Source organism: Wolffia australiana, chromosome 11 (genome assembly GCF_029677425.1).
Source record: "Wolffia australiana isolate 7733 chromosome 11, ASM2967742v1".
Lineage (NCBI taxonomy): Eukaryota > Viridiplantae > Streptophyta > Magnoliopsida > Alismatales > Araceae > Wolffia > Wolffia australiana.
Genome location: NC_135845.1, coordinates 12613934 through 12625552, shown reverse-complemented (window position 1 = coordinate 12625552; position 11619 = coordinate 12613934). Strand labels below are relative to the sequence as shown.

The 11619-nt window shown below is 35.1% G+C and overlaps 1 long non-coding RNA gene across 1 annotated transcript; it reads right to left on the bottom strand.

The window, feature by feature from the left end:
* Positions 1-9414: 9414 nt before the first annotated feature.
* On the bottom strand, positions 9415-10112 carry LOC144709451 (uncharacterized). Its single transcript, XR_013583035.1, has 2 exons — positions 9745-10112; positions 9415-9643 (listed from the first exon to the last, which is right to left on the bottom strand). It is a non-coding gene; the product is annotated as an uncharacterized LOC144709451 (long non-coding RNA).
* Between the last annotated feature and the right edge of the window lie 1507 nt (positions 10113-11619).

The window sequence follows — 11619 nt, the reverse complement described above, 5'->3', positions numbered from 1 at the left end:
CCATTACCTCTTAATTCATTATTCAGTAAAAAATACTTATCTTGGTACCATATTTACTTGCAATGTACCAAATTTATTTTTCCTTTTTTATCGCTACGGAAGATTTTATTTTTCCTTCTAGGGCCTATGTTTGGAGTAAGTATGGTCGAGGACTCATGATCGATGGTACTATGGTCTGTCCTCAATCATCAGTAGTACGGACAAAACTCATCTGATGATCGAGGACTGATGATCGAGCCAGCATTGTTCCTTTTTTATCGCAATGGAAGTTTTCAAATAAATGAAAGTTGAATAGACTTTAGGATAATTTAAATAGTCCACTAATAAACACTCATCAGTATAGACCCACTAAGATGCAAGATAAAGCCCAAGTGAAAGCTCAATAATATATTTCTTCTATTGAGCCTTGTAAAATCTGATGGATAGCCCACATAAATCTCTCTATTAATCGGGCCAATAAAATTGTTGAATTGGGCAGATAAGATCTATATAAATCAGCCCAATAGTATTGATTGAAATTCGGTCAAATAAGATCTTTTTAACCTTTGGCCGATAAGACCTATTTAAACTTAGCCCAATAATGTATGTTCAAAGGCCCACAAACATCTCTCAGTCTGTGTTCAAAGACTCATGATTTATCTTCTCCTTCTTTCCTCTCTAATTCTATTTATATTCCTCTATTTAACATAAAACAGATTTTTTTGTATAAAAGATATCACCGTTTGATTTATTGTCTTCTATAAAAAGTAGATGTGTAAACTCTCCTGCAATTGAGTGGAAGCATGAATCTGAATTTAGTCAACCCATTTGACTGTTCAGACAGATTCAAGTGGAGACAAATATATTGCACTTGGTGAAAAAATTCATCAACTCTTGACCATTCAATTTTGGAGTCAAAATAGAAATTTTTTGTCCGTTGGACGTACCTTCAAAGTCAGATAGGTCAACCATATGTATTGGCTTAAAATAAATATAGATAATAATTCAGCGTAAACTGAATGTATATGTATTCTAATTAATGTGAATATATTTTGAGTGGCCCTCAATCTTTATATCATTGATTTGAAAAATTTATCAAAACCCATCAGTGATTTGAAAGTGAATGGCCCTCAATCTTTATATCATTAAAAACAACTAAAATAAATGGAGTATAAAGCCATAAACTTGGAAAAATTTCCAATATGCAGTTAATGGATTTTATAAGAAAATTATAAATGCTAATAGAGAATAACATTTTGTGTTGGTAGTGATGTAACTGCGGGGCAGGGTGAATTAGTTTCACAATAAACTCTTTTTGGTGATTCCTGGATTTATCACTCATGCTTAATCTCTCAGCATATATGTTTATTCTGGTTCGGGGCCCAAAAATTTCCTTACGCCCAGACTCCAATAAGTCTGTCACAGCTCCCCCAATCCTTGCCCAGGTATCTCGATCTATACAACCTTAACTAGGGTTGTAACACTACCTTGTAACCCGATGTAGAGAAGGCCCCCACGACGATGCCTACCACCTGGTCTTGATCTCCTCAGCTGCTGAGCATCCTAAATCCCTCGGCCTGACCTCCTCTCTGATCCCCTATCATCACAGGTTTGTTGTACCTCCACATGGTGTGATTCTCGACTGAAGAAATGTCTTTTGTATTCCTTGGACTTCTGGTCCACAATGATCCTCTAAAACACAATGAGTTGACAAACAAGATAGAGTGTGTATCTAACCTCCAGATTCAATATGCATACAAATTAAACTAGAGAGAAATGAGTGGGTAATCAACTCTGATAACTTCTTGAAAAAATATTGTCTTTTTGCTAGGGTTGACTTTGGCCTTTACTTATGGTTGAATTATGATTGATTTTACTTATTGTTGAATTTTACTTGAGTTTGACCTTTACTTATGGTTGCAATTTGACTTTGGGTTAACCTTTGCCTTAAGGTTGGCCTTTGTCTCAAGGTAGACATTTGACTGAAGGTTCACCTTTGACTAAATTGACCTTGATTAGGTTGACCATGGAATGTGTTGACCTTTAACTGCATTACCATTGACAATGTTGAAATTTGACCAGGTTGACCTTTGATTGGTTTTAACTTTTTCTGTGATGAACTTTCAATTGATATACCTTAATTTGGTTGACCTTGACTGGTTTACAATAATAAGGTTGACTATGAACTTTCACATATTTAGAGCAATGCCCAATAAATTGAATTCTATAGCCACAATGAGATAACAAGCATTCAACAACAAAACTATGATGAATAGAGAATAAAAGTTACTGTTTGATGAATAATAATTAGATTTGTGCAATCTATTGAAAGGGTGCACAGATGCCAAAAAATACATATTGATAAAAGGGATATAGGTTAATGTGGTGAAATTTAGATAATAGATCTTGAATTAGGTATACTGAAATACAAATATAATCTCAAATGAACAGAGAAGCACAATTCAATTGATCAAAGGTAGATGGAAATGCTCAACAGATAAACAGCCAAACCCTGTTCAATACACCTTACAATCAAGATCGATGTAGAAACTAAATGAATGAGATGATCAAACCTCATTCAAAGCTCCATGCAGTCAATAAAAAGATAGAAATACTCTGACATCTAATTTCTTTTACAATGGAAAAGAAAGTGCTTCATTTGAGAATAATACGATAATAAAGTACAAGAGATAAAAGCTGGTTATATGCATGATCCATATAAGAAAAACCTTTGATAATCTGATCAATCGATAGAGATAGAGAGAGATGAATGTGATGAAAATAAACTTCAGTAAAAAACTGACCATTTTAAATAGGGAAGTAGAAAATTTATGTAAATGAATGAAGAACAATTTTTCTCGTCATTAGAACTAGAAAAAGGATATGAATGAAAAAGCCAACGATTAGTCTCTAATTTATTGGACTAGAAGCAGAGATATGAAGTAAAAAAACCAACGATCTATCTCTAATCAATCAGACAAGAAGGAGATATATCTTATCCAAAAACTAGTGATCTATCTCGAATCAATCAGACTAGAAGTAGATATATGAAAGCAAAATGCAGATCCATGATCAAGGTGAAGATATAGAAGGAGCTTTGTGCAGATCAATATTCCTTGTATAGTACTAGAAATATCTTCATGTAAGAGGTTATGGGATCTTTTGAGAGCTGAAAAACATGATGAAGAGAGAGGTGGCACATGTATTGAAGAAAATCATTTTTATTCACTATCTTATGAATTTTATACTGACATGTATTAATAAGTAATAATTAGGAATGTAATAATATAATTTTAATCTATGAAGTAAACTGAAAAATGGGATTTAAATATTCAAAGATATAGAATATATAAATGAAAATATGTACACATAATTATATGCTCATACATGGACATTTATGACACCATAAGGGAATATACGTAGACGTAGAAGTATATTTATCACCATCCTTACTCATGCATGAATATTAATCATAACGACATATAAATAACTATATTCAAAATGATAAATACTCATATATTTATTTATTCAAAAGATGAAAATATATTTTATATTCTAAAATATAACCTTTGAAAATATTCCCTACGTATTTAAGTAATGATATGGTAACTTCTTCACATTCAATACGAGTAAGGTTCAAGATCAAAGAATCCAGATAATTATATTCTCATACATAGGTATCCTAATTATTATAGTATTCTAGCTAACCATAGAAAAATATCTATGTGTAATATATGTAGAATAATATACCTATGTCATTTTTATTAAATATAACTTACTCTTTCCAGTAGCATCAGGTCGCTGAATCCATCTAGACGTGTTGGCTCACCATATATGTTATTTTCCCCTGATATCCCTAAATGAAAAAATATACCTCATTCATTAAAGCAATCAGATATTATAATCATCAATTCATTCTAAAAAAACATAAATTCATTGAAATATCCATTACTCCAACAATAAGAAAATTATATATGCTAATTGAAAATATAATTTTGTGAATTGGTAAAATCATGAAACTTTATGAATTATTGAACCCATAATAAGAAAATAATAACCTCATATTGCTCTATATCATAGTTGAGAACATGTCATTGATGAAATAGAGATTTGGGTTAGAAATTCCATTTAAGGCTTCTGGTTTATGAAAAAATATTTATATTTTTTCTTAAAATCATAGGGTGAGAAAGGGCTTAATCTTCAGGTAGAAAGTATTAAATAACTGAATTTTATGTTTAATTTCTTATTTTTTTGAGTTTTTTTAATATATTTTAATAATTAAATAAAATTAGCCGCAGGAAAATTAATTAAAAACAATGCAAAATAACTATAGGAATGTCGAAAAATATTAATCCTCTTTAACCTAATTCATTCAAATTTCATAGAAAAGTTTGAAGAATTATATAGTTTAAAATACTAATTAATTGTAATTGAAATACTAAAGCCCGCATATTGGCAGTGCCAGGTGATGGTTGACCGTGGTGGGCATGAGTAGAGAGGAGCAGATAAAGGAATTATTGCCATTGATAATGATTGAAATAATAACGGGTACATGCCAACAAGCAATGAAGGGGGACGAGTGATTATGATTTGACCATTATCAATGCAATGGAGATGAAGGTGGATGCATGCCAATGAGTGATGGAGATGGAGGTGATGTGTTAGAACAGACTCAAATGAGTTTTGAATGAGAAAATCACTCCGCAAATCGTAATTATGAAAAAATCCAAGGGTTCCTTTTATATGAGGATGGTGCACTCTATTTATAGATCAACGATGAATGTATAAAGGAGGTGAATATAAATCTACACTCAAAATTTCAGCTCAATAAACCTTCATGATCATGAGATACCTTTTTTTGAATTTGGAAAAAACTGAGACATGTTTTTCTCTCTCCTCTTAATTAAGCATTGAATTATTTACAAATTATTTTACTTATGAATTTAAAGATTGAGAATCCCAAAAACATACCAGAAAATAAAAAAATCAGAATATCATTCTAAAAATATAATAAACCTCTAGAAATATTTAAATAAATATAAATAAGTATTTTAGCTTTTAAAATTATTTTATTCGTGAAATTAAAACCAAATAGTTATGTTAAAATGATGTAAAAAAATAAATAAAAATGAAATTAATAGTAAAATTTGAATAGTCATCTTACTCTTAAATAACATGCATTTAGATGAGTTGAATTAAATAAGCACATAAAATTCATGAAATGACTTTTAGAAATAACGTGAGATTTATGATTATCAGTGACGAAGGTAAAGGATGATATGAAATATATTTTATTAAATAATATGGGGCATTAAGCTCAAACATAAATTTTATCACTAAATGAAATATTTATTCTGAATCTCATTGATTATTTGATACCATCTGAGGGATTTATATTTCTTTAAAACCAATCACCCATTTATATCTTGTTCAATGATGATTAATGTAATTTTATTATAATTTATTTATTAAAATTTATATATTTTATTTATATGCGATTTTTGTAATGTAGTCCATGTATACTGAATCTATAAGTGAATCGTGATGAGATAAAATTATGGTGACCAATCATTTTAAACTTGGATCTCAAGCATTCCTATTCATTATGTATTAGAACTATTTTGATACAAAATCACTTTTTAATTATGACCACTTGATGAGGATGCTTGAGCTCATAATGATTCTTGTGGAGATAGTAACGAGATATAGTTGGTTCTCTTTAAGGAAAGAATCCACTGATTTTATTTTTCTGACCATACGGTTATTTTGTATACCTAAGTGTCAACCTTGTTGATGCATGTCATAGTTTTTTGAGTGGCCCTTAGATCTAGGATACCAAAAACATATTGCTGGGATAAGGTTGTGTTTGGAGTATGAGGTGGAGGGTTTGTCACAGTCTTCAAACATGCTTAACTTGAATACATATGCGATGAAGTCCATGGCCAAGGTCCTGGAAACAATATAACTAGAGCTTTGTTAGTTCATTTCCCAATTGATCAATCTTAAAAATCTTTAGGGTTTGAAACTTGACTGTATCCTAAGTAATCGTAGGAGTGTCACTCAGATAAGGGATTGTATATATCCTAACGATAGGAAGGTTGCATCAAAAAGTTGATGAACTCCTTTCTACCTTCTTGAACATGTCGTGTAGATTAAAAGATTCTTGAACATGAGAATAAGGGGAGATATCGTCATCCAGCAAATAGGACCTAAAGACACATGAGTGACATTCAAATAAGACTGGGTGAGAGAATTTCAGTATAAATAAAGACAACAAAAGTTGGTGTGAAATTCTTGAAGACAATTGCAATTGGTGAAATTGGAGATTCTTCATAGTTGTCTGGAAGGAATACTGATTCTGTTCTCTTTCAACCTTTGTGGGAAGAGGTGGATCAATATCTCCCACACTCTCTCTATTTATTCTTTCATGTCTCACTCTTGTGGAAATCACAATATTTGATTCCTCATCAATATAATATTACCCTTGCAGGAACTTCTATTCTTTGAATTATTTAAATTTTTTTCTATTGGTCAATTATTGAAATATTAATCTACTTGTGTTGAATATTTGAATAATTCAATGTTCCTGCAATTTGTGATTAATGCTAACCAAGCACAATGGTTGGCGCTGAAGGTCCACTTGTATCATTTTGGTATCAGAGCCATATCCATCATTGGATTATGGAGAATTTGACATAATGACTTGAAGCAATGGCGGGGAAGGTCGTTGCAACCAAAGTGGAGTTATTAGCTTATTGGAGTACCTTATGTATGAAATAGTAAACCTCAATCCTAACATGAAGAATTAGGCTCCTATGGTTCTATCACTGAATGTGACACAATAATCACTAGTACATATACCTGGAAGTTTAATGGAGTTTGATAGTAAATTCAAGCAGGGTGATGTACCAATCTTCAATGGATATTAATCGGAATCTTGACTGAAATGCATGAAGAGATTCTTATGTCTTCATCCCATTGCTAATCATGATAGGTTGGATTTAGTAGCATTGAAAGTGGATGACTCAGACTTGACATGGTTTCTACATATTAAGGAAAATTTTTGTATGGTGATTTGGATGGAGTTCAAGGTACACTCTGAAGGAAGGTGCCATTTGGGTGTTCAGATTTTACATCACATCTTTGTGAGATTCAACAAACCATTTCAGTACACATGATTTTCTAGCACTATCACTACTTATTTGATGTAGTGTCAGGAGTCCAATGGCTAAAAACTTAGATTAGTTTGATTCAAACTACAACTTACCAACTGATAAGCCTAAATTTGGGTAAGAATATTCAGTTAATAATGCCATTTAGAATTAGGCTTATGCAATAAAATTTGTACTATTTTCCCTTGATCACAATTATGAAGTATAGGATAAGAATGGGGTCGAACCACAGGGATGCACTTCTCAAGAATTTTTATCTCAATTTTTTTATGAATTAATTCAAGAATGAATTGATTTTGTACTTAATGAGCCCTAGTTATGTTTAATTTGTACTGAAATAACGAAAAAATGTTTATAATCTTTATATTACTGTTTATATTTTCGGTCAGAACACTTTAGAGATGACTATTTATATTAATGTTTATACTCAAGAATGAGCAAGTGATCTTGGTACAGACACCTCCAACTTTGTTTTCGTACAGGAGTTACAACAGAAAACCCTCTGAAGGCTGCATTCCAAATCGCCGGAATGATCCCGAGTAAAAAAGGGAGACCATCCAACATGCGATACAAGAAGAGTCCACGATTTTTCTTTCCAGTAGACTACAATTATCAGATTGGCGCAAAAGGTTGACCGTACCTGAAGAAGGCTCTGGGATCTAATAAGGAAGCTGACATGGAAGCAACGGGCACACGCCCTGGGGAAGAGAGAATCGTTTAAAAAATGTGGTCTCTCGGCCTAAGTACGGCGATGACAGGTTTCTAAAAGAATTCGGACTTAGTGTGAGCCGCGGCCCGACTGAAGTTAAGCGCGGGTCCTTATTCCACCAAAGCTTCAGTGCAACGAAAGTGGACCGGAGAAGGTGTGCCAGCCGAGCTTCGGGCAGTGGAATATGAACAATAAGAGGATGTTCGAAGCGGGCAAAGTGGACCACTGGGCGTTCTTGAACTTGTCCTCCTTGAGGGAGGATTCGCTAAATCGTTTTATTCATCAACTGGGAGTTGCTTGTCAGCAGATTGGGATATTATTCAACCCTGCACCGATGATGAAGTTCGCTCCAGATCTTCGTAGAGCGACATTGCCTCAAGTTCTTAAACATGTTCATGTGCACTGTTCGAACGTGTTAACCCAATCTGGGACAGATCATCTTAAGTTGTTAATCGTTGTCTTGCCCGAAAGAATAAGTTGTTTTGGCCAGATAAAGAAAATATGTGACACGTCGTTAGGGACTGTGACACAATATTGTCTGCCCAAGGACGTCGACAAATGCAACCGAGCGTATCTGAAAAATCTTTCCTTGAAAATCAATGTCAAGGTTAATGGGAAAAACACAGTTCTCGTGGAGGCGGTGAAGAAGGAAATACCGTTGGTCACTGACGCTCCCACTATCATTCCACGCTCCTGGAGAAGACTTCTGTAGCTCCATCGCAGCTGTAGTGGCGTCTATCGATTGGGCCGAAATAATCCGATACAGTTGTCTGCTCTCTGTTCAGCCCCCTAGGCAAGAGATTATCGCCGATTTAGTCGAATCTAAAGAGAAACGCATGATAAGGAAGCACCTTATAAAATTCTACCGGAAAGTTAAGCGGAAGCCTGCGCACATCATTTTCTATAAGGACAGAGTGAGCGAGGGGCAGTTTAACGAAGTTCTTCTCCATGAAGTCGACGCCATACGCAAAGCATGTCCACCGATTCCACGCCCTCCCTTCCCAGCATCTTCACCGATTCCTCTCATCGCTCGTCCAATGGCGAGGACGCGTCAAAGTCGCAGAAGTCTCGCTCTTGCCGTGATAAGAACTCCAGGAAGGGTTCTGCAAAAAAAGAAGCGAACGCTGGGCTCTAAATTTATAGTGGAGAATGCCGATCGGGCCTTTGAGATCTGTATCGCGCCGTAAATCACTCGCGTATATCTCCGAGACTACCGGGCAACGGCGTGACTTTCGGGCGCCGTAAATCACTCACGTATATCTCCGCGACTACCGGAAAACGGCGTGACTTACGACTAACAGTTTAAGGACTTTTTTAAAGGCCTTAGTCTGTTAATCGTAAGTCCTTAATCTATTAATCGTACGTCCTTAATCTGTTAATCGTAATCCGTTCATGGCACCCATCATTTTTATGTTACTTATCCGCCGGAAGAGGGCGAGGGCCTCTGGTCAGCCACCGTTCTTCGCCATGGCGGACATGGCAGAGAAGGATGCCGCTGGCCGGGAGGATTTCGTCGAGGCCGCGTTCACAACGACAACTCGTATTTTCCAAAAATACTAATAAAACCCGCCGTTCGTGTATTTTCAACGTGTATTTCCATTCGTTTGTACATAACTACACTAATACATTAAACGAACAGCTAGCTTTGATATTTGTGGTTCCAATCTCTTTCGCTCTCTCAATCCCCTCTCTTTACCTATCGGTGATTTCTTCACTCTTCTCCCCTCTTCTGTCTGCTCCATCTCCTCATCTCCCTTGCCTCTTGTCCTCTAAGGAAGCTTCCCTGTCCGAAGATTGCAGGAGAAATTCAACAGTTTGAGGCTATTCAGCGCTGGGAAGGAGATCGGAAGAGTAAAAACAGGGAAGTTGATTCAGCGACGCCACCTTCCACAGCTCTTCCGGAATAGCATCCAGAGATTGTTCATGAGATTTATCATCGTCAGAGAGATTTGTCGAGGAATCTATCTTCATGAGATCCATCTTCGATTGATCTCCAATCTTTGAACAGGTTCTTCCCGTTTCTTACTGAGATCGAGCTCCAATCTTTGAGCAGTTCGAAGCTAAGGTCGAGGAAGGACAGATGGGGAAGATCCAGAATCCTCTCTGCAATGGCCGCAACCCTGGTCAGCTTTCAGCTGAAATAGTTGCACAAAGCAACTCATGGAGCGCGGTCTCCGAGCTCCGCGCCGTCTCCGCCCGCGTCCTCTCCCTCGCCCGCGTCCTCCTTCCTCCTCTCATACTTTCTTAGTTATATTTAGGGCAAATTATCCCATATATCCTGGGTTTTTTAAAATGTACGCGATCTATCCCCAAGTTTTTTTTTCACGCGATCTATCCCAAAAGTTTTAAAACGTCAGCAATCTATCCCCGTTTTTTTAAAACTTCCGCGTTCTATCTCACTGTTTCCCGAAGCTGACGTGGCGTCCGACACGGAAGGCGAAATGGGCAGCTGGGCTGACCGTAATGGACGTGGCTTCCAAGTCAGACGCCACGTCCGCATCGGAAAACCCTGGGATTTGTGGTCATCTTCGATCGGAAATCGCCACGAAAAAAAACCTTCTGCATCTCTCCATTACGGTCATATAAGGACAAGAAATATATATATTGGTTTATAAAAATCATATCTTTATGAATATAATGTCAAACAATTTAGGTAAAATCATGTTGTGACTCAGAAAATTATTTTCTTTTAGAATATGTTGTCATAAAAATCCCTAAAAATATGTTAGAATGCACAGAATTTAGAATATCATTCTAAAAATAGATTAATAATATCAAGCTTGATAACATGGGTATATAATCAATTTAATGCAAATAAACATGTAAACATGATTAGATTAACGTACTAAAAATGTGTTATCAGACACAAGTAGGAACAGTAAATTCGACCAACATAAAGACTTCAATTGCAAATTCAAGTGAGCTCAAGGTGAGTAGATCATCAAAAAACTTTTAGTTTCGATGTCTGTTTTGATTTGTTTATTATTTTACATTATGAATAATTTGGATCACCATTCACGACATTGGAGACTAAAAGTATATCAACTGATGACTTGTTCTTCATCCCTAAAGCTCTGGAAAATTTTAGAGCTCCCTCTTAGATATCAAAGTCTCCACTTTAGTGCAATCGAATTTTCATTCCCACGACTAGTAATAATTGTGGTATAAACATCCAATGCATATGATAGTTCAGGCTAGTGAAAAAATTACACACATCAAGCTACCAAATGCTAAAGCTTAAGGAATGTTATATAAACTCTGTTTATTTTCATGGTATGATGCACTCTATTCTGATGAGATTTTGGAATGGGTGACAAAGGAGAATATAGTTTGACATTGCTCATACACAATCTATCAAGCACCTTTTTTGACATTGCTTGACTGTGATAGCCATAACAACTTGGATTTTATATCACAAATGATCTAAATGCCAAAAAACTGCTTGGATGGTCCAAAATTCCTTCATTATTCTTTTGATCCATTATTCAGACTCTTTATAGTGGATAAATCTTTCCCATCGATAAACATATCAACAAAATGAAAAAGATAGTGACAAACCTCTGACCAAACCACTTGATCAGAGGTAGGACATTTATACCTATTTTCAAGCATACATGTATGGCCCATTTTAGACCACTGCCTTTGACAAACTGAAAATGAATCTTATTCAATCTCCAAACAAAGTATTATTTGCATTTGATTCTAAACCTTCTGGTAGATCTACAAATAATTCCTTCAAGTCATTGTGAAGAAACAATG